Source organism: Pongo pygmaeus, chromosome 21 (genome assembly GCF_028885625.2).
Source record: "Pongo pygmaeus isolate AG05252 chromosome 21, NHGRI_mPonPyg2-v2.0_pri, whole genome shotgun sequence".
In the NCBI taxonomy this organism is placed as follows: Eukaryota; Metazoa; Chordata; class Mammalia; order Primates; family Hominidae; genus Pongo; species Pongo pygmaeus.
Window position 1 is genome coordinate 3,363,074 of NC_072394.2, and position 23,983 is coordinate 3,387,056.

At 38.2% G+C, this 23,983-nt stretch overlaps 1 protein-coding gene and 1 non-coding gene across 6 annotated transcripts in view; both read left to right on the forward strand.

Moving 5' to 3' along the window:
* Window positions 1–23,983, forward strand: part of PLCB1 (phospholipase C beta 1) — a 749,553-nt gene that overhangs the window by 676,634 nt on the left and 48,936 nt on the right. The window lies entirely within an intron of this gene.
* On the forward strand, window positions 19,560–19,767 carry LOC129022158 (small nucleolar RNA SNORA73 family). Its single transcript, XR_008496246.1, has one exon. It is a non-coding gene; the product is annotated as a small nucleolar RNA SNORA73 family (small nucleolar RNA).

Sequence of the window (23,983 nt, forward strand, 5' to 3'; positions counted from 1 at the left end):
CCGTTTGGGAGAGCTGAAAATGGGAAGGACATCTTTACAAGCTTCAACTTTACCCGAAGAGACTGACTCATGCAAAAAAACGTGTAAAACCAATCCTATGGGGAGTGAAATGTTGAAGAAACCATAAGGAAATTGTCTATTTCCTTTAACAGTTAGAAGGACTAGGGCAGCTTCCCTTCCTGTCATGGGAAGTGTGGCTCCTACGCCCTCTGGGAGAGTGGTTTGAGAAGTGTTTCCGCTGTGACTTAAATTATAGCCATTTCCCGAGCAGGCAGCCCAGGGACTGTGGTAGGCAGTGCCAGCTACTCGAAGTCAATTGAAAGGGAATTGGTCGCTTGGGAGGTTTCTAACCTGATTTCAGGTTTCCTGGACACCATGTCCTCTCCTGACCCAACACCTGCTGTGACAGATAGATGTTTGTAATGAGGTGAATAACAAACAGTCTCATGAACATTAGGTCACATGGAACAAAAGGCACACTGGCTTAGGTGGAGCCTGCATTTTCCTGTTTTTCTAATACATTTCTCTACCAAATCTACTCACTCGTGGAAAGTTTTGGCAAGATTTTTAGGCAAAGCGTTTAAACTCACATTTTTTAGAAGAAAAAAATGTTTGCTATTTCATGGCTGAAAGAGAGACTCAATTCTGCTGTTACATTCAGAAATCTGTTTTTTGTTTTTAAAGGTCTGTTTCATACTTAAAATCTCAGAATATCTGACTGAGACCAGCTCTAAAGTAAACTATTTCACCACACTCAAAGAAGACCCAAGCATCATAATAAAGGGGGCAGAAGGAAACATTGGGAGGTGATGGATTTCTTGTAAAAATGAATGAGGGCCAGGCGCAGTGGCTCACACCTATAATCCCAGAACTTTGGGAGCCCGAAGTGGGAGGATGGCTTGAGCCAAGGAAATCGAAATCAGCCTGGGCAACATAGTGAGACCCTATCCCTACAAAAAAATTTTAAAAATTAGCTGAGCATGGTAGCACATGACTGTAATCCCAGCTACTGAGAAGGCTGAGGTTGGAGGATCACTTGAGCCCAGGAATTCCAGGCTGCAGTGAATTATGATCACACCACTGCACAGCCAGGGCAACAGAGCAAGATTCTGTTTTAAATAAATAAATATTAATGAATAAAATCAAATATTCCTAATAGACAAACTGGTTTTGACTTTTCTGGTGGTATTTCAATTGATTTTTCCTGTAGAGGAATTAATAGGTGAATGCCTGCCCCAGCAAGGGTCCAGTGTGAACAAAGCTTTCTATGTGATTTGTAGGTTTTTCCTCTGCCCTGATGTGACTACCAGAAGTGGGGCTCAGCTGGGAGTTTTAGAAATGACTTTTTCTTTTTATTTAAATTTTGTGCCTAATTATATTCTTAGATTTACTAGTCAGAGCTTTATCATGATCATTCGTATTTCTACAGTCCCTCAGTATTTAAGTCTTATTAGCAAAAGTAAATGGGAAAAAGGTATTGTGTGAGATTTTACAAGAGCCCAAGATGAAGAGTATGGATATGTGTGGTGTTCGTCGATGGCATTACGCTTCTATCCTTGCTCTGACAGGATTCTGGCCTTTTGGAACATTCTATCTAAGGATTGAAGCTAATTTAGTTGAGAAACCTAAATATTACATTTCAAGAATGATTTTAACACCTAGATTTCCAATCCTGAAATTACAATAGTTACTCACTTATCAAAGAGTAGAGAAGAAAATATGTCTTTCCTTTTAACATCTTTTCTCTCTTAAAATTGGAGGACAGGGATTTATAAGTAGTGTTCCATCTATCCATCCATCCATTCATCCATCCATCCATCCATTCTTCCATCCACCTATCCGCCTATGGTATGTACTTGTGGGCACACGTGTGTGTGTGTGTGTGTGTGTGTGTAAACATATTTAAAAGGCAGGTTTACTCATTGCTTTTGGTACAGTTCTCTAAACTAAAGAAGCTTATGTTGGTACTTTTATTGTCCATGAAATTATATTATGAAACAATAACAGGTAGGAAGGATGGGTGCCCATAAATATCCTCTTACTCTCTTTGCATTTTGTATCATGTGCACTACTAATCTCTTACATTTGTTAATCCATTGCTATGGGTTTGACATAAGTTGGACTGACACCTTCATTTAGCAGATGTGGAAAGAGGCCCAGAGAGGTCCAATTACAGGCAGGAGTAGGGCCAGGCCAGAAATCTAGTCTCCAGGCTTTTTGCTTTTCTTAGCAAACAGATTCTCCAATGAGCAGACTTGATTGTGTCTTGCTGCACAGCAATCCACACTAACTATACAGGTGTAATGTCCATTATTTAAAAAACCCAGTCCCCTTTGATTTCGGATCATGTGCTTCCCTTCTCTACTGTGCAGATGTCAGGTAAACGGGTCATTGCTGCACTGCTTCATTGTTTGTTCCAGCCTTCTTTTCTCTGTGTTCCTTCCTTTATTCATTTTCAGCTGTTATGAATTTATACACAATTAAAGGGGGAAGGAGGCATATTAATTGAAAAATTGATGACATAACCTTGAGGGCTTTGCTTTAATTACCTCCGGTGTCCAGGAATGACAGTTCTTCAGATTTATCTTCTCTTCCTTAATAGAGGATTTTTCCACTGGACAGACTTCTGGCAATATCTGGTGTTCAGACTGTAGTGCCATGCTCTGCTATTTTTATTACTCACACAAAAGTGAATTGATGGGCCATGGGCAAATTAAATTTATAATCATGCAATGGTGGGGTAAAAGAGCCATTGCTAACCCTGGCAAACCTAAGGTATACAATTTCACAAGATTACATAGATGGTAAGAGGTGGTTTTGACACAATTTGAGCTGACACTTTCATTTAGCCGATGTGGAAAGAGGCCCACAGAGGTCCACTTACAGGCAGTGGTAGGGCCAGGTCAGAAGTCTAATCTCCAGCCTCCTTGCTTTGTACTCCCGACCTCAAACCCAACCACTGTCTTCTCCCAACCATAATGCATCTTAGTGAGTTACAGTGCAACACAAGATCTAGAAATATCTGACTATTAAAAAATTATCTTCTGATCGTAAAACAATTGAAAACAGAGAGAAGAATTTAGTTAGGGGCTAGATGCAGTTTAAAATTTGAAAATCAATACTTTTCCTCTATAGCATCAATAATATCTATCTATCTATCTATCTAATATGTATAATATGACACAAAACAACAGAAACCATAAGATATATTAATAGAACACATATTATATAACCTGTTTAATAGATGTTCCTAAGGAGGATTGTGGCAAAGATTTCTGGAAGTGATATTTAATGATATCTTATAAAATGGTAGTGAAGAGAAAAGTAAAACAGTGGCAAAGAATATGAAAGATGAGATACGAGTGTATAAGAGATCAATAAATAATTAAAAGCAAACAAATGGGAAGTAACTGATCTTTCAGAAAAAAACAGGAGATACAGCTAAGTTCCCAGAGCACAGGATCCCAACTGAGAGGGGCACTGGAAAGAGAAAACCAAGGGAAGTAAATTATCAAAAAAAATTATAAGAAACATTTTCACAACTGAAGAATGTTAATTACCAGACTGAAGGGCCAAACTGAGTGCCCAGCAACGAGAAAGAAATGACCCACACTTAAGCTCCAAACTGGAAAATTTTGGAATACCAAAAGCAAAGAGAATTTTTTTCAACATTTCCAGAACAAAAACTACCACTCACCAATTGAAAGTCAGAATGAGATCAGGCATCTCTACAGAAAATTAAAGTTTGAAGAGTAAAGCAAAGCATTCAAAGTTCTAAAATAATTTAATGGGGAATTCTAAAGCCATACTATCAAGCCAGAGAATAGAACAAAAACATGTTCAGACATACAAAACACTGTACCATCTATATATTTTTCTAAAATGCAAAACAAATTCTGTTCTTTCTATAAGCATATATATGAATATGAATAAACAGAGAATTTCTGGACATCTACATACCAAACTTAAACCATGGTTTACCTGGGGGAGGGGACCAGGATTAGGGAGGTGGCCAAAGAGTGCTTTGCAGCTATCCATATTGTTTGTTTGCATGTGTTTACTGAAATAATGTAATTATGTATTATCTCGGTGATTAAAAGTATTCTTCATGTTAATGCAAGATAATCCATTACTGATAAAAGTTAGTTTTAAATGAGAGCTTGTTTGAAATTCTAACCTTTCCTCTAACTGTTCATCTGGAATCACTTCTTTCAAATGCCCTTTCTATTTCTAGCTTTAAAAAGAAATCCAATTCAGGCTAAAAGGAGCCATTATAGTTTCTTGATATCATCACATTTCTGTTAATGAGCCCTTCAAACTTGATTGGTTCTTAGTAGAATTACAGTGATTCTGAAGCAATCCTGAAGTCACCCGTTTCCCTCTGCCATAGAAAATGCCGCATCTGTTGCTAATACAATCTAAGATAACAAAATATCAAGAAAACAAAACAGAGAGACCTGAGCTTCCAATGAAAACTCTGTAAAATTTTTAAAATATGTTTAAATGCATCAATGAATGGGAAAAAAGTAGGGAATGCTCAGGGGACAAGGTCCGAGTGAAAGCAGGTACCAGAGAGGTGAGCAGAGCGTGCAAACTGTCCTTTATCTTGAAGGTGTCTATCAGTGTCAGCTTGGTAGAACTTGGTATTGAAACTTGGTGTAGAATAGAGGAGGAAAAAATTCTCCCTGAGAATTCATGATTGCAAGCTGGTCCTCACTGGGGGTTTGAAGCCTGAATTCACCCCACCTGACAAACTCAGGGCCAGACTGAAGGGCCAAACTGAGTACTCAGGAACAAGAAAGAAATGACCCACGCTTAGGCTCCAAACTGGAAAATTTCAGAATACGAAAAACAAAGAGATTTAATTTAAATCTGTCTCATCCTGGAAATCCTCTGGGCTCCTGACATAATTAATCAGTTTGTTTAAAAAGGAACCCATCTTTAAACCAGACCTTAAACTATTACCACAGATAAAGGTCCAGGAAATTCACCACATGAAAGCAATCACAATGAATACAAAGAAAGTTCATGAGTGAGAAAGAGCAAAAATAACAGACAGCAGAATGACCCCTACAAAAACTTGAGATTTTGGAATTATGAGAAACAGAATATTAAGCAAGTACTTTTAAGGTTGACAATATGAGTAAAGAGCAACTGACTAAAAAAGCGATGAAGCACATTTGCAAACAAACTGATTCTCTGTAAGTGAAAAATATATTTAAAATGCAATGCATAGTTATAGCAACAGAAAGAGAATTAGTAAATTTTTAGAGATCTATATAATTAGCGAGAATATAGCAAAGTATCAAAGACGTGGAAAATATGGTAGAGAGATCAAGAGGCATGAAGGATAGAATGAGAAGAGGTGAGAGCAAATAGGTACAGGAGATTATTTGAAGAGGTTATGTTTCAGAATTAATAAAATTAATTCTGGATTAATTCATAGATTCACAAATTCATAGATTAAGAAATCTCAAGCATAGTGTATTTTAAACAATGCCGCATCTAAATATATCATATTTAAGTTCCAGAAACCCAAGTATCACTTAACAATGAAAGTAATAAAGAGATTTTTAGCACAGCCCAGGAAGACAAAAGATGGGGAGCAAGGATACAGTGAGGACTGAGGGTTTCCCACCAGCAAATCCTCACTAAAGGAAACCATATCTCCATATGCTACTCAGACGAAAAGATGACCCCAGATGGAAAGTCTGAACAAAGACCAAAGAAAATTGTAAATGGGTAGATAAATATACATGAACATTCATGGTATAAAAGAATAATAATGTTTTATGGAGTTAAATAAAAATAGAACTAAAATATAAAACAATTCAATATCAATTTAAAATAGATAATTGGTATTAAAGCACTCTGAGTCTTTGTGATGTTCAGGAAGAGGGCAAATATTGATTAACTCTAGGATGTGATAAATATTGAAACATCCAATGCTGCTAAAACAATAAAAGAACAAACCATAAATTGCAGAGGGAAAAAATATGAGATTACAAAGAAAGTCCGTGAATGAGAATGAGCAAAAATGACAGCAGAATGAGCCCTAAAAACTTGAGATTTTGGAATTCTGAAAAACAGAATATTAAGAAAGTACTTTTAAGGTTGACAATATAAGAGCAACTGACTAAAAAAGTGATGGAGCATATTTGGATGAAAATATTTTCTTGCTTTCATCCATATTTGGATGAAAATATAATCCAAAAGAAAGCAAGAAAAAAGGGGGAATTAAGCACAGAAAGGAAAGTAAAAGATTGAAAGCATAAAAATGAATCCATTAGTATCAGTAATTACAGCATATGCAAAAATGTTCCATTTTCAAATATCAAAGATTGTCAGCTTGTATGTATTTTTTAACTTCAGCAATATGCTGCTTCAAAAAGACATCTATGGAGTATAGGAGTTTAGAAAACTTGTAAGTATAAAGGAAACAAAAAATATACCATGCAAATACTAACCAAAAGAAACCTGCTTCAGCTATGTTCATATCAAATAAAATAGACTTTAAGGCAAAAACAAAGTAAGCTGTTACATAATGACAAAATGTTTAGTTCTCCAAGAGCATGTAACAATTTTAAACTTATGTGCACATAATAATGTACTGTCACAATACGTATATTAAAAATATTGACAATACTGAATCTACCTCTATAGTCAAAAATGTTCAACACACTTCTCTCAGTAATTGATACATCAAGAAAACTGCAAACAAATATTGTCACAGTATAGATTTGAATAAGACAACACAATTAAAAACTTTACTAATGTATGTGTGTGTGAAACTCAAAAAACAAAAGCAAAATCCAAGGAAAACCTTATAATTAAAACATTCTCTTTAGAAAAGGATGCCCACTATTATCCCTTTCTGTTCAATGCAGTAAGACAAGAAGAATAAATAAAAGATACAATATTTAGATATTAAGTGAAAGAATATTTGCAATTGATGTGAATAACTATTCAGAATAATCTACAGATAAGTTAATGAGTTAGCAAATATGCTGAATATAAAATTAATTTATAAAAATCCATTTCATTTCCATATATAAGCAACAGGCAGCTAGAATAACCTAAAAAATATATAACATCATAACAAGTAAAGTTATTATTGGGTATAACATCAAACAAGGTCTATTATAACATGCTTATGAATTGGAAGAGCCAATAGCATAAAAATAAGTTCTGGCCAACATGGTGAAACCCCGTCTCTACTAAAAATACAAAAATTAGCTGGGTGTAGTGGCATGTGCCTGTAATCCCAGCTACTTGGGAGGCTGAGGCAGCAGAATCGCTTGAACCCAGGAGGCGGACGCTGCAGTGAGCCGAGATTGTGCCACTGCACTCTCCAGCCTGGGTGACAGAGGGAGACTCAGTCTCAAAAAAAAAAAAAAAAAAGTTCTCCCAAATTGATCTATAGATTAAATGCAGTACCAAAAAAAGTCAACATTTGTAGAATTTGACAAGCTGATTCCAAAATTTTTATGGTAAAGCAATGGCCCAGGAATTACCAAGATGTTTCTGAAGTGGGACAGAACATAAATATTCATCACATATCAAAAATCATTCTGAATATATAGTAATTAAGATATTAGTGGGATATTGGCAGCTTTAACATGGGCACAAATAAGGGGTCTATGAATAAATGCACACTGATGTGAGAACTTCATTTATGAGAGAGATGGCACTGGAGACATGTGGAGAAACTCAGGCTTTTCAATAAATATTGAAAGAACTATTATTATTGATATGGAAAAAAAACTAAATTAGATTCCTACCTCACCTCACACACAAAAATCCTGTCTATGTGCTTTCAAGAATTAAATATGAAATATAAAACTATAAATCTTTAGAATATTATGTAGAATACCTTTGTGCATTTGGGAAAAGGAAGGTTTTTCTTTACCAATATAGAAAAAGAACAAAGTTTAACAGAAAGATTGGATAATTTGGGCTAAATTAAAGGTAAGATATTCTGTTCATCAAAAGACACTTTGAAGAGAGTAAAAAGACAGATAACTCCTACACTTAAAACTTCATCAAAAATTAGTATTATACATCATCCTTTGCTAGCCATGAGGGATTTGTTCTAGGATCCCCCCACAGATACCAAAACCTGCAGATGCTGAAGCGCCTGACACAAAATGGTGTAGATAGTCTCAAATTGATTTCCAGAGGGTTTGCACCAATTTTTACTTCCACCAACAGTTTACAGTTGTCCCAGATGCACCATATCCTTGAAAATTACTTAATATCATTAGACTTAAAAATGAAAAGTAGCAAAACACGAATCCCTGGTTTAATTGGTTGAATAATGGTCCCTCATCTTCCTAAACACTTCCTCAGATATGCCAGTGTAGAGGTATAAAATAGTATAACACTGTGGTTTATTTATATGTATTATAAATATACATTATATGTATTATAGAATGTATTCATCCTCCTATATATATTGAATCCTCTCCAGATTACTTATAATACCTAAAATGCCATATAAATACTTGTTATACTGTATTGGTTTTAATTTGTATTATGTTCTATTTATGTATTTTTTTTTCAAAATTTTTTGAGTTACAATTGGTTGAATCGGTGGATACAGATTCAACCAGTGGATACAGAGAACCCATGGATACAGAGTCAACTGTATTATATTGTATTATATATGCTCTATATTATAGTAATATATTATAACATGGTATTATATTATTATATATGAAATTCCTACAGATTAAGTGAAAGACAAATAGTAGAAAAATGTGGAAAAACTCAAACAGGTGCTTCTAATATGGAAAAACACAAAAGATTAGCAACATATAAATAGGCTCAAGCTCATTAGTAATCAAAGAAATGCACATTGAAACCACAGTGTTATATTATTTTATGCCTTCAGACAGGCAAATTTTTTAAGTCTAACAATATCAAGTGAATTGCAAGGATATGGTGCATCCGGGACAACTGTAAACGCAGGTGGGAGTAAAAATTGGTGCAAACGTTCTGAAAAACAATTTGAGATTATCTAGTTAAGTTGAAGGTGTACAGTCCTATAACCAGAAATTCCTCATCAAGGTAGAAACTCCCTAGAGAAATTGTAGCGTATGTGTATCAGGAGCGTTGTGCCAGAGTGTTCATAGCAACACTCTCTGTACTAGAAAAAGAAATGAAAAATAACCCACCTATAATAGTAGAATAAAGCAATGTTAATATATTCCTACAAAAGAATATTACACAACAACTAAATAAATATGACTTGTAGCTACACATAACAACTTGGATAAATTTCACCAACAAAATATTTAGTTAAAAAAACAAGTGGGAGGAAAATACATACAGTATGATTCAATCCAATACATTTAAAATATGCAAAATGAATCAATATATTGTTTTAGTATACAAATATGATACAAATAAGTTTTTTAAAGTATGGGAACAATAAAACCAAAAAATTCAAGACTGCCATTACCTCTGAGGAGTCAGGAGGAGAGAGGATTTTATAAACTAGTAAGTAGGTGTTTATGCTTCAATGTTCTTTATATCTTATGACTATTTTACCCTCTTTTATATGTACTCAATATTGAGGAGATCAAAGCTATCTTGAGTAGAGGTAAAAGAAAAATTTTTTTAATTAAAATATATATTTAAGGCCGGGTGCGGTGGCTCATGCCTGTAAACCCAGCACTTTGGGAGGCTGAGGTGGGTGGATCACAAGGTCAGGAGTTCGAGACCAGCCTGGCCAAAATGGTGAAATCCCATCTCTACTAAAAATATAAAAATTAGCCAGACATGGTGGCCCACGTCTGTATCCCAGCTACTCTGGAGGCTGAGGCAAGAGAATTGCTTGAACCTGGAAGGCGGAGGTTGTGGCGAGCTGAGATCACATCACTGCACTCCAGTCTGGGCAACAGAGTGAGACTCCGTCTCAAAAAAGAAAAAAATATATACATATATATATTTAAATGACACTTTTAAAAATGGAGGGAGGAGAGTAGCTGTGATATATCAGTTTACTGTAAGAATAATTTTGACAGATGGGATATTTTCGCATGTCAGCATCATTCAAATTTTTTATTATGTTAAACTGATTAACAGTAATTGCATATGAAAAGTGGACATTCAAGTCATTCAGATAAAGCCACTACGCCGCTCTGTGGGTTTATCAGAAGATGTCAAGTCCTACCTCCTCAGTAGGCGTCTACACAGCCTGGCCCTGTATCCCTCTCCACCCGCCCCCTCGCAGTGCGCACTGTACTCCCACTGTTCCAGCTCTTTGTCTGTCCCCAGATGGAACCATGCTTCTCCTGTTTCTGCTGCTAGGCCACAATGCCTCCAGATATCTCCACACTGGTACCTTTTTCTGCAGTTCTTGGTTCAAGTGTTTCTTTGCAGAGAGACTTTCTCATGGCAGAGTAGTTTCTATCTTTTTTCCTTTTTTTTTGTTTTTAAATGTGTGGCACCATCATTCTGAAAATATCTTATTCTTGTGATTACTTGTTTATAACTTGTTTCGTACCTACACAGGGGTCGCATCTCTGTTATTTCTCCAAGCACCTTGCATAGAGGAGATATTCAACAAGTTTATAGAATGAGTTAATATTTTGCAGACTAAATAGTTGGGCAATAAAAAGTTGCATATATATTCTTATATTTTAAATTGGGGAAACAGTAAAGTTCAGACCCATTCACTTTAAATATTCATCCAAAAGATATTTATTAAGCATTTAGTATGTGTCAGGCACTGTGCTACATACTAAGGATACAGAGTGAACAGGAAGGTAGCCAGGAACCCTGTGCTGGGAATGGACAGGCCTTCAGGTGCCTAAGAAGATCAGAGTAAAATCAGGAACCAAATGATCTGGAAGCTAAGTTGCCAAAATACTGTGGGTAGGATTCTGGGCATTTTTCTTCAATAATTCTATAGTGATACCTAAAGCCAGTGTGGAGATTAAAGGATGAGACTATCAGAGGTAAGGGGAGCTTTAGGACACAAAGCCAGTCATTGCACCAATGCCAGAGTTTCCACAAGAAAGAAAAACTAAAAAGCAGCAAAAAACGGGTCCCTGGATTAGTTGGTTAAACAATAGTCCCTCATCTTCCTAAACACTTCCTCAGATATGTCATTGAAAACCCCAGCTGGGAAGACCCCTCTGAGTTCCAAGACTGACTGATGAAATGATATTTCTACCTTTGATCTGTTGCAATAAAATTAAGATGTGAGTAGAAGAGAACAGAGATATCTCTATAAAGTTCTCTGTTACAGCTCAGTCAGCCCTTTGTATCCATGGGTTCCACATCCGTGAATTCAACCAACCGCAGATCAGAAATATTTGGGGGAAAAACAGTGTCTGTACTGAATGTGTATAGATTTTTGTTCTTGTCATTATTCCCTAAATCATTGAGTTAGGTATTATCATTATTCCCTAAATTTACATTAAGTTAGGTATTATAACTAGCCTACAGATGATTCGAAGTGTTTAAGTGGACGTGCAACGGGTATATGCAAATACTACACCCCTTTTTTGTTTTTTTTTTTGAGAGAGAGTCTCACTCTGTCACCCGGGCTGGAGTACAGTGACACAATCTAGGCTCACTGCAGCCTTCGGCTCCCAGGTTCCAGTGATTCTCCTGCCTCAGCCTTCTGGGTAGCTGAGATTACAGGCATGCACCACTATGCCCAGCTAATTTTTGTATTTTTGGTACAGATGGGGTTTCACCATGTTGGCCAGGCTGGTCTCGAACTCCTGACCTCAGGTGATCTGCCCACCTCGGCCTCCCAAAGTGCTAGGATTACAGGCCTGAGCCACCATGCCCAGCCAGAGCCACCACTCCCGCCTACACCACTTTAAATAAGGAACTTGTGCATCCGTGGATTTTGGTATCCAAAGAGGGTCCTAGAACCAATCCCCACGGATGCCTAGGGACAACTGTATTATATTAGGTTGCTAATCAATTCATGTACACTTTACCCAGTTTTATACCATATTGAACTATTGATATTTGATTTGACATACCTGTGGCCATTTTGAACAAGGCCATTCTGAACTAATATGTCTTGATGTGAGAGCATATTCCCTAGTGGCATCTTTGTTTCTATGGAATGCTCTGATTCAGTTTATATCCCTTTGATTTATATCCTGTCTCCATCAGGGAACAAGCTGTCAGCACTAATACCTTCTGCACAGGAATGCCTCTACCATCTCTTTTAGATAGTTCAGAAGGCCCTTGAAGATCTTACACATCCTAAATACCCTGGGACACTTCCCACCATATCACAAGGTCATTACAATTGTCTGCCAGTGATAATTTTGTTCCTTAGGTTCCTAAACATTTACTCCTGGTTCTCAGTGGCTTTGTCAGCATCTCACAGGGTTGGCAATGACACCCACTATACTTCTCTCTATCCTGCCTTGGGGAATCAGTTTAACATCTTATCTCCTTGCTTGCTGGAATTTACACATCCAGCATTCAGACTGTCCATGCTACATGTAGGATAACCAACAACCAAAATTGCATTTTTTGAAACTTAAAGGCTCAATACCTTTATTTAGTATTAGACTGCAGATTGTTGGGCCTGTAAGTAGGACACACATTGCCTAGAGTGGTCCAGCTCTGTCCTTTGCCATCTGGCTGCATGAATCAATGTCAGCTGGATACAAATATATCTCTGGAAAGGGGACATTGGGAAAAAGGGTAGATACACTAAGCACAGACCCCAGAACCTGTTCCCAGAAAAATATTTTCATGGTGAATCCTAAGATATTAAAGCACAGGTTTAAAATGCTGGCTGCATGCTTTCTCTGTCTTTTATTTTCATTGGATGCTAGAATTTGAATGGGCCCTGTTTCTGCTTTATTAATCCATATTTTATTGCAGGAGAAATTCAGAACTCAGGAATGGCAGGAAGTGGATGAGAAAGAGTATGTGATAGAAACTACGAGTAGCCTTAAGGGCAAAACAAGAATAATGCTACTGAGACAATGAGGCTTGCATATCCAGCTGGCTACTGTATTGTCATATAGCCACCAGAATTGGATCTCAGCTTGGATTTTCAAGGCTTAGCAGTACAATGAGGATTGGGATTCATAAGTTATAATTATAAGTGTTATTTATTAAAAGGTAGTTTTGGTCTCAGAAGGAACACAAATAATAATGATTCATGCATCAATGAAAGATAAAAATCCATAAAAAATAATTGGGGAATATGAGATAAGGGGAAAATTGAGAATAAGAATAAAAAGGTAACTTGGAGTAAGGGAGGAATAAATTAGTAAGCCAATCATAACACACACCCATAACATCCTGGATATTGGTTGATGTCTGGATATTGAGTTCATGGGTCAACGCTGGCCACAGAGGTGAAGCATCATTGGAGTAGCTTGGGCTTGCAAGGAAGGTTGGCATTATATCCCTTCCCATCCCCATATGCCACCATAGACTCACCTACACTATCCCCAGGTCCTCACTGTACTCATTTTATTCATTCACATGTTTTTTGAATGTATTCAATATGCCAGTGACCAAGTTCTGGAGTAGACATTGTCCCTGCTCCAGTGAAATTTACCCCCCAAAAAAAGGAGAGAAGGAACCAATAAACAAATGATCTCATGAACTAATTGTCTAGCTACAAACTCAGACAAGTTCTCTGAAAGAAAGGAGCATGGTGCCAGGAAAACCCGGACTGGTCTGAGCAAGGTAGGTATAGGGGATTGAAGATCAGGCAGAACATCTTGGAGCAAGTGATGTTTGAACTAAGAGCAAAAGGCTGAGTAGGAATTAACTAGGTAAATGATATAAGATCTGGTAGAGTGAGAAAGAGTGTGTGGACGAAGAGAAACCCTTTCAGAAAGTCCCTGTGATAGGAGGGACCATGGTGTGTGCAAGGAACTGAAGAGTCATGGTAGATAGACCACAGAGCATCAGGAAAAGAATATAGAATAGAGCTAGAAAGGTAGACAGAAATGAAACCCATAAAGCCTTGGCTTTTATCCTAATAAGACTTAAGGCTGGCTGAAGCTGAATGACTTAAGGCTGGCTAAATCTAATATGATCAGATTTAGGCTTTGAAAATTTTTTTTTTATTAATGTGGGGAGCAAATTAAAGGGTAGAAGGGGCAAGCGGGTTGCAAAAGATTAGCTAGGGATATTATGTTACTGCAGGCAAGAGACATTGGCAGTGTGGAGTCGGTTTATGACAGTGGTGATGGACAGAGGTAGAAGGATGTGAGAAACAGGGCCTGGAGCCGGATTGGCTGTAGGATACAGGGAAAGGGAGGAGTCAAGGAATTGCCTAGACATGTGGTTTGTGCAACTGAGTGGATTTTGACTCCTATTCCTGGGCTAGGTGTCAAACTGCCAAACTGGGAATCAGGGGGAGGGAGCCATGACAGCAACATTGGACATAGTATGATTGAGATGTTTTCAGGCATCTAGAGAAGTCATGTAGACGGTGAAATGTACCACTTTGGAATTGAGAAGAGAAGTCTTAGCTGGAGATAAAAGATTTGTGAGTCATACATATTAAAATGGAAGGAAAGTGGAGAGAATATAGCATGACAAAGAAAAGAAGGCCTCACCGGGCGCGGCGGCTCACGTCTGTAATCCCAGTTCTTTGGGAGGTCGAGGCGGGTGGATCACAAGGTCAGGAGATCGAGACCATCCTGGCTAACACGATGAAACCCCGTGTCTACTAAAAATATAAAAAATTAGCCGGGCGTAGTGGCAGGCGCCTGTAGTCCCAGCTACTCGGGAGGCTGAGGCAGGAGAATGGCATGAACTCAGGAGGCAGAGCTTGCAGTGAGCGGGAGATTGCGCCACTGCCCTCCAGCCTGGGCGACAGAGCAAGACTGTCTCAAAAAAAAAAAAAAAAGAAAAGAAAAGAAGGCCTCAGATGGAGCCATGGAGAGTTTTCAAGGAGCAACTAGGCCTGGGATTATTCTAAACTCAGCACTAGGATTGTAAGGGCAAGCGTTTATTTTCTTACCATTAACTTAAACTTCTTTCCTATTGTTTTGTGTTACCCATGACAGACAACTGTCACTCATCTCTCACTCTAGAATTTCCTCAGTTAACCCTAAATCATCTTTGCCAATGATGATAGAAGTTTCACTCTAAATGGGTTTAATCAAGATGAAAAATATAATTGCATCATTTTATAATGAATAAGACTTTACAGGTATGCTAAATGATTGCTACCAAAGCCATTTAAATGATAGTGATTTTATGCTTTTGTGTTTCAGTGGTCGGCTTCTCTGGCCTTGACCTGTGAGCTCAGCATGAAGTGCTGAGATTTGATTTAAGATGACCTAGAGTTTATGTACTGTCATTTACTTGGAAATGATCACTTTGCGTATTTCAGATGACATCTCTTAGGTCAGTTTTGCAAGTTCATTATTTCAAGCTGTCTAAAGGAGGTATAGGATTTTGTAACAAGTAATTAAGGAAACCACCACAAAAGTTTAAGTTTATACTATATGATAGTTTTCATTATCCAATGCTGCATTTTTTATAATAGACATTGAATAGGAGGGAACTATCCTTACTAAGTGGTAGGCATTTTTCCCCATGATTATTTGTTCACTGAATTTGGAAGTGATGGAATTCCAATGAAGAGCTATATCAGGATCGTATGCATTCATGCACATGTGCAGTATAGGTATTTGCATATGCTGTGTGTGTTTCCCTGTGTTTGCTATGCAATATATAAAATCAAGACATCAACTGTTGTCTCCCCAGAGTTATAGCTATATAACTTAAGCAGCAAAGGAAAGAATTTGGGGGTCCATTTTAACGTAGGCAAGAGATAAGACCATTTTTTCAAGTTAATAGGAAAGAAAATTATGGAGCTGTACTGTCCAAGGTGGTAAACACTAGCCATACAGGGCTATTTAAATATAAATTATTGACAAATAGAATAAAATTTAAAATTCAGTTTCTCAGTCACACTAGCACATTTCATGTGCTCAGTCTTCTCATGTAGCTAGTGGCTGTGGTATTGGACAGTGCCAATATGCAACTTTTCCACAATTACAGACGGTTCTATTGAATAGTGCCAAACAAGAACAGGGTTCAAATCCAGGCCAGTGCCTCTTTCTGCACAGCCAGTGCACTAAGAATGATTTTGACATTTTGAACTGATTGAAAAATAATCAAAAGAAGAAGAATATTTTAGAGCACATGAAAATCATTTGAGATTCAAATTTTAGTGTCCTTAAAATTTCTATTGAGCACAGCCATGCGCATTCTGTTATGCATTGTCTATGTGTTCGCACTACAACAGCTGCATTGAGTAGTTGTGACAGAGACTTTATAGTCTGCAAAGTCTAAAATATGTATTCTCTGGCTCTTTAAGAAAAGTTTGTTAACTCTTGAGCTAAAGGAAGGAAAGGAGTAGTATCACACATTACCGTCATAAAAAATATTCTGTATAGATTTGGAAAATGAAATCAATAAGGAGAAGGGAAAAAGTGTATTAGAATTCATGCCCAGATTTGATGGCTGTGGGATATCCTGCATTTGGGGATGTGATGGTGGATTGGGGTGAAAGCTCTGGAAACATTGGCAATAGCCTTTAACATGTATCCAAAAGGCTCCATCAAACCCTCAGCTTTCTCAGTGTCTTTGCAGGCTTTTTAGGACACTCTCAAAAGCTCACTTCTCTCTGTAATTCACCATCTTCCCCATTGTAAAAGGCAGATTAAGTCCTCTCAAAAGTTTGACAATATGAAACAAGGAAATTCAGTTAGTCTCTTGACAGCAATGCCAATTATCTTTTTTTTTTTTTAAACATTCTCTTAGGCGAATGCCTAAGACAATGGAAAATTATTTTGTAGTGAGACCCAAGCCAATTCAGACACAAGCTGCTCTCATTACAACCATCTCTTCCCGTCTCCTGAGGATGAGCTCACTAATAAGAATACATTATCTCTTATTGGGACAGGCTTAAATACATACAAGACCTTCATTAAGTCATTCCCTATCAGAATAGGAGCTATTGAGAATTTCTGCAGAACTAGGATTGTGTCTTCTCTACCTATGAATTGAGTGGTGTCATGACAAAGCACTCTAGGGAGCCCTGCCAACCTATTTGATAATGTTGATGGACAAGATTGTATGGGGAGTGGGGAGAAAAAACACCTTTTATATTCTTCCCTGATATATGTATAAGTAGTTCTTTAGGAAGAGATGAAATGCCTGGCTTTGTCCTGAGTAGGTTCCCTTAAGGGACACTGAGGGAATTCCTAGGCCCAGTGGAATTAATGTTCTAGAAAGAGAATCATGCTTCTGTTGCAGAGCCGCCTTCTTAATCCTCATGAATCCTAGTTAATAACACATATACATATAATAAAGTATTCTTATTGATGCCTGCAACTTCCTTTGAAATGCACCCAAAAGGATAAATGATATAGACATATGCTAAAGCAAGTATGGTGAAATGCTACTGGTGGAATCTATGTGGTAGGTATATGGGTGTCCACTGTAAAATGATTTCAACTCTTCTATATGTGTAAAGATTTTCATAACAAAATGTTAGGGAAAAAATCCTCCTGGACTACATTTCATGTAAGCCTCTAATTCCTCAGCATTAGCCACAAGCACAACTGTCTTCAAAGGAGTAAATCATCAGGAAAATTCCGTGACCACAAAAGAGTGCTGTCCAAGTTTTCTCAGGCATGGTTCAGGTTCAGGCACAAATGCAAGTTCCCAGTTCCCATCTCCTCAGTGTGTGCCCACTGACCTCCCTGCGACAGTTCTGCCCATTGACCGGTAGGGGATAATTCAGATGAACACCTTCGTGTGTAGAATATGAGCACTTAGACTTCTAGATTTTAAAAGGATTTCTGAGCCCAATCCTTACACACATGCTTTGGTTTGTACTGTCTTTCTGTACATCCTTAGTTAAGAGATGCTTTCTGGAGTGTTTTGTAGATGGATTTGAAGACTTCTCATTGCTTCAGTACAGAATCCCCTGGCAGTGCACGCCTGGAAGGAGTCCATGGACTGATATTTTCTAGCCAAAGGAAGCTAAAAATCAGCCATTTTGACATGTGGATTTCTCATTGATGTGTCTTGTTTATTTAATTCAATTTAATATGAAAGAGTAGAGAGGGGTAGAACAAACTGTTCAGCAACATATAGATCATTAGGTTTTAAAACCAAATAAAAAGTACTCAGCATAAAAATTTGCCTGACTGAAAGGATTTTGAAATTATTCTTGAAAGCTCTGAAACACGCAGAGGCAGCTTTGGACATGATGGATATTTTTGCTGCATAGAGTATCCAGTGCCAAAGAGATGATTCTGTCAGAAAATATTACGAAGCCAGCCTATCTTTGATAATTGCTTCAGATTGTCTACACATATAATCCTAAATCTCTTTTCAAAGTACTTACACTACCAGTGGTCTTTGATTTATAACTGCTGGTCCAAGAGATGGCCTACTAATAATATAAAACAGGGTCTTAGCTTCACTGCATATCATTTCCAGAGGATGTGAATCTTAAGTCAATTTAAGAGATGTGTGAGTAGGAATGAGAACTCTTAGAAGTCGTAGGAAGGGGTTCAAGTCAGAGGGAACAGCAGATGTAGCTGGCCTAAGGCAAAGGGAACAGTACAGGATCAGAAAGAAGTCCATTCTAATGAAAAGAGCTGAGACCAAGGGAAACCATAATGGGGCTAGAGCATGCAAGACCATTGCAAGAAGCATCAAGAGCTTGGAGCTTTATCCAGAAGACAGGAGCAGCCATTGAGAGGGCATGCTCCAGCTTTTGTTTTAGCAGAATCTCTTTGCGTGTGCTGTGGAAAATGAATTGGAGAGGGGAACCAGGAAACCTATTAGGAGGCTACTTCTGTAATCCATGAAGTGGCAATATTCTGCTTTTATGTCCCTGAGAAGAAAGCATAGGTGAGGACCACCGAATACACATTCGGTATAAAAAGAATATTCCCCGGCTAAGGATTAGGAAGATAAAACAATCAGGACCACCCACCCATTACTTCATTTTCCTTTATGTATCTGATCAAGTACCCTTTCTAAATGAAAGTAAACTTTACAGTTTGTTTTTTTTAATTTAAGCATCTCATTAGAACCTACTGAATATGAGTCTCCATGTACTAATTGTAGTAAAATCTGTCTGAAGGCTGGCATCAGTATGTCTGGGCAGGATGTATATTCTAGCCCAGATTTTGCATAGATGTCACAAGGAGTCCAGAATCTCTTGAGTTTCAGACATAGCCATTAGAAGCACACTGATCTTCACAGGTGGAGGCCTCCACTGCCATCAGTCTATTACTGCTGCTTAAATTCACAGCACCCTGGACAAGAGGAGAAGGTAGCCTAGCTGTTTCATTGGCCCCCACATCTCTCTGCCATATGATGGACAGCCATATCAGATTGCATTAGAATGTTGACTGCATGTTAACTGGTGATCCTTCTTTCTCTCAATACTTATTTTAAAATCACTCTAAAAGCCCTGCTCTTATTACTAACTAGATTATTTGGCCTTGGTGTATAGTGTCTTGGGGTCATCAGTATGAAGGTCAGGTCACGAAAAAAGAGTGGGGTCTCCAATGTGAATACACCCAGGAGGTCACTCTCTCCCCAGGCTGTGTCCAAGTAGCATAGGGGAGCACAGGGCTCTGTCCCCATGATGTACAGTCCTTTTCCATGACATTGGAGATGAAGCTGTGCCTCAACTCTGCACCTGCGTATTCCTACAACTTCTCAGAGTCCTGTGGATAATGATGGAGGAGACAAACCATGCAGGAAACAGCTCTCTAGAGCACCCAATCTGGATCTAGGTTTGTCTTACATGTTTAAGAAAAATTTGCTTTAATTTATTTTACTGTATTAATTGATTAATTTTTAAAGAAATAGTGGAGTCCATCACTAAAACCTCAGGCCATGCCTTAGATATTGAGATGTTGAATAAATCCCACCAGTTTATTTTATTGTAATGTGCCTCTTTTTTCCTAAAAACTAAGCCCCAAAATATAAAAGTTTACGTTGTTACTTATTTATTTATTTTAGAGACAAACTCTTACTCTGTCACCCAGCCTGGAGTGCAGTAGTACAGTTGTAGCTCACCATAGCCCGAAACTCCTGGGCTCAAGTGATCCTCCCACCTCAGCCTCCCAAGTAGCCGGAACTACAGGCACATACCACCATGCCCAGCTAGTTATTTATATTTTACTAAATGAATTTTTGAAATAAATTTCACAAATATTTCCCCATTTTCAATTGAAATTTAATTTTCTTTTTCTTTCTCTCTTTCTCTCTTTCTTTCTCCCTCTCTTTCTTTCTTTCCTTCTTTCTTTCTTTCTTCTTTCTTTCCTTCCTTCCTTCCTTCCTTCCTTCCTTCCTTCCTTCCTTCTTTCTTTCTGTGCTTCTTTCTTTCTTTCGTATTGCTCCTTGAGTAGCAGGGCTATCCCACAGACAGGGTGCCCAGGGTAGTGAAAGTTTAATTTTCAAAGAGTTTTTAATGCTAGAATCCGACTTACGAATTCACTCAGTAGATATTACGTGTCACTGGCATATGACCTTTTAATAGATATTTTATTGGCCTAGGAATGGTAAGGTCAGAGACTTGAGTGGCTCCACTTCTAACAGCAAAAAGAAACTATTTCTGGCTATAATAAAATTTAGCATCTTAAAATTTAAATAGAATAGTTATTTATACTTACTCAGGGAACTGTAAGGTTATATGGGATATTTAAATAAATTGTGGAATACTTGGTCCTGAAAACTGCCCATTATAATACTTTAAACAAAATAAATTTCATTTAAAAGTTTCAAGCCTCCTGAACCTCAGGGAAAGGCGGAAATACGGTCATGGGATATGGAGACTAGCATCAGGAAAAACAGCCAGAAATTCTGAACTTGGATCTCTTCGAATGTCCTTGTGCTGCTTAAGAGATTGCTTAAGAGATGACCTTGATAACATTTTAAAAATTTGAGTGCAAAGTGCAATGTATTGCCTTTCCATGGATTAGAGCACATGATAACTCTTGAGCCAGATTATAGGAATCCCTATCATAAGATCAGGAGAAGTTAGAGAAAAGAACCAGAATCTAAAGCCTGACCCACAGCTGACTCCCTTGTCTAAAGAAAACGCTTGGTCTTGCTTTCAGCACATGGCTTCCTGAAAACGAACTTTACCTTAATAAGTAACTGTTTAAAGCTTTACTTATTAATTTGAATTAGTTTGAGTCCTTAGGGAACCCTGAGAGGGTTTAGTTGTCTTGATTACAAAGGCCCACATCCCTCAGAAAGTACCCTCATGTCGGCAGCTGGACAACAACCTTAAGGATTGTCATTGTGGAATCACAGCACAATCCAATTTCTTATCTCACTGTTATGAGTTGAGTGGCGGTCACCAAAAAGACATGTCCTTATCCTGTTTCCTGGAACCTGTGAATGTTCCCTTGTTTAGAAAAGAGATATTTAAAGATGTTATAAAGGTAAGGATTTTGCAATGAGGAGATTATCTTGGGTCTTCCATGTGGGCCCTAAATCCAGTGATGTGTGTATTAGTCTGTTTTCATGCTGCTAATAAAGACATCCCAGAGACTGGGTAATTTATAAAGAAAGAGAGGTTTAATGGACTCATAGTTCCACATGGCTGGGGAGGTCTCACAATCATGGCAGAAGGCAAAGGAAGAGCAAAGGCATGTCTTATATGGCAACAGGCAAAAGAGCATGTGCAGGGGAACTGTCCTTTATAAAACTATCAGATCTCATGAGACTTATTCACTATCATGAGAACAGCACAGGAAAAACCCACCTCCATGATTCAGTTACCTCCCACTGGGTCCCTCCCATTACTCATGGGGATTATGGGAGCTACAATTCAAAATGAGATTTGGGTGGAGACACAGCCAAACCATACCGATGTATGTCCTTAAAAGAGTGAGGCAGGGAGAGATTTCATACAGAAAGAAGAGGGGGAGGAGGCAATGTGTCCACAGAGGCAGAGATTGGAGTGGTGCAGGCTCAGGTCAAGGAATGGTGACAGCTACTAGGAAGTGAATGAAGCAAGGAACCGATTCCCGCAAAGGAGTATGGCTCTGCTGACATGTTGATTTTAGATTTCTGGCCTCCAGAACTGTGAAAGAATACATTTCTATTGTTTTAAGCCACTCAATTTTTGGTAAGTCAATATAGCCGCTGTAAAAAACTAATACGCTAACAACGAATTCTGTTTCCTCCATTTATTCATACCCTCCCTAATGTCTGCTTTTCCAGGCGAAGTATCTGCAAGGTCTTTTTCCCTTCCATGCTGTTGCCCATCCTTCTGGAATATTCTCTGTGGCAGTTATGCAGACCTTTTCAACCACATTTCTTGTGGGTTGTATGTGTGAAATCTTCAGAGCTCAGAAAAAAAATATCTGATCAAAAGCAACACTTGAACTACTGAATTTCTTTCTTTTCAAGTTCATTCATTCAATATTATTTGTTGAATAAATATTCAACAAATATTTATTGAACATGTACTATGTGCCAGGCATTGTTCTGCGTTCTGGAGAAGCCTGGGGAAGTGAGGGGAAAGATGAACAAAAATCCCTGCTCCCATTAAGTTTTCATAGGCAAGCAATACATAAAATAAAGAGGGAAAGTTATAGCATGTTGGATGTAGTAAAAAGAAACTACAGAGAATTAAGAAAGAAAGAGGGATAGGGAATAGTTTTCTGGTTTAATAGGATGGTTATGGAAGACTTCACCGAGAAGGTGACCTCCAGAAAGGAGATATATTAGTCAGAGTTCCCCCGAGAAATTGAACAAATAGGAGATAGTCGCACTTACATATGTATGTGTATGTGTATGAGATTTATTGCAAGGGAATTGGTTCATGTGATTATGGAAGCTGGCAAGTCCAAAATCTGCAGGGCAGATGTCCCAGTTTGAGTTCAAAGGCCACAGGCTGCTGGTCAGCACAGTGGCTCACACCTGTAATCCCATCACTTCGGGAAGCCAAGGCGGCCAGATCACTTGAAGTCAGGAGTTCAAGACTAGCCTGGCCAACATGGTGAAACCCCATCTCCATTAAAAATACAAAAATTAGCTGGGTGTGGTGGTGCATGCCTGTCATCCCAGCTACTCAGGAGGCTGAGACAGGAGAATTGCTTGAACCCGGGAGGCAGAGGTTGCAGTGAGCCAAGACCGTGCAACTGCACTCCAGCCTGGGCGATAGACTCTATCTCAAAAAAAAAAAAAAAAAAAAAAAAGCCACAGGCTGCTGTAGAATAAAAAAGAACCAATGTCTTAGTTCAGAGGCCATCAGGCAGGATAATTCTTTCTTACTCAGGGGAATGTTACCTTTTGTTCTATTCAGGCCTTCAACTGGTTGGATGAGGCCCTCCCACATTAGGGAGGGTAATCCACTTTGCTCAGGCTACTGATTTAAATATTAATCTCATCCAAAAATACCCTCACAGAAACATTCAGAATAATGATTGACCAAATATCTGAGCACTCTGTGTCCCAGCAAATTGACACATAAAATTAACCATAACAGGAGAGGAGTTGAGTGAGCCATAAGGTATCTGTGGGAAGAGCTTTCTAGGAAGAGTAAATTTCAAAAGCTAAGTGCCTGGCTTGTTGAACAATGAGGCAGCAAGTGCAAGAGGGACTGAGAGCCACAAGAGATGAGTAGCAGATGAATTCGGAGTGCCCTTGAGGTGAGGCTGGTAGCAGACTTGATAGACCATGGACATGGCTTTTTGTCTGCTTTTGGTTACTTTGTTAGACCTATTTCAGGGTCTCCACCATTGTCACATTCTTTCCTTTTTATGAGTATTTTTTTTTTTCTGGTTATACCCATGAAACCTTATTTTAAGTCCCTAACCACAGTCTTTAGAGATCTATGCTGTGTAAAAAGTGATTCATCCAATTCTGTTATGACTTATATATAGCAATCTGCTCATTCATGAAACAAAGAATTCCAGGCATATCTTGTGTTACTAGCCTGTCCTGAGTACTGTGGTTCGAATTC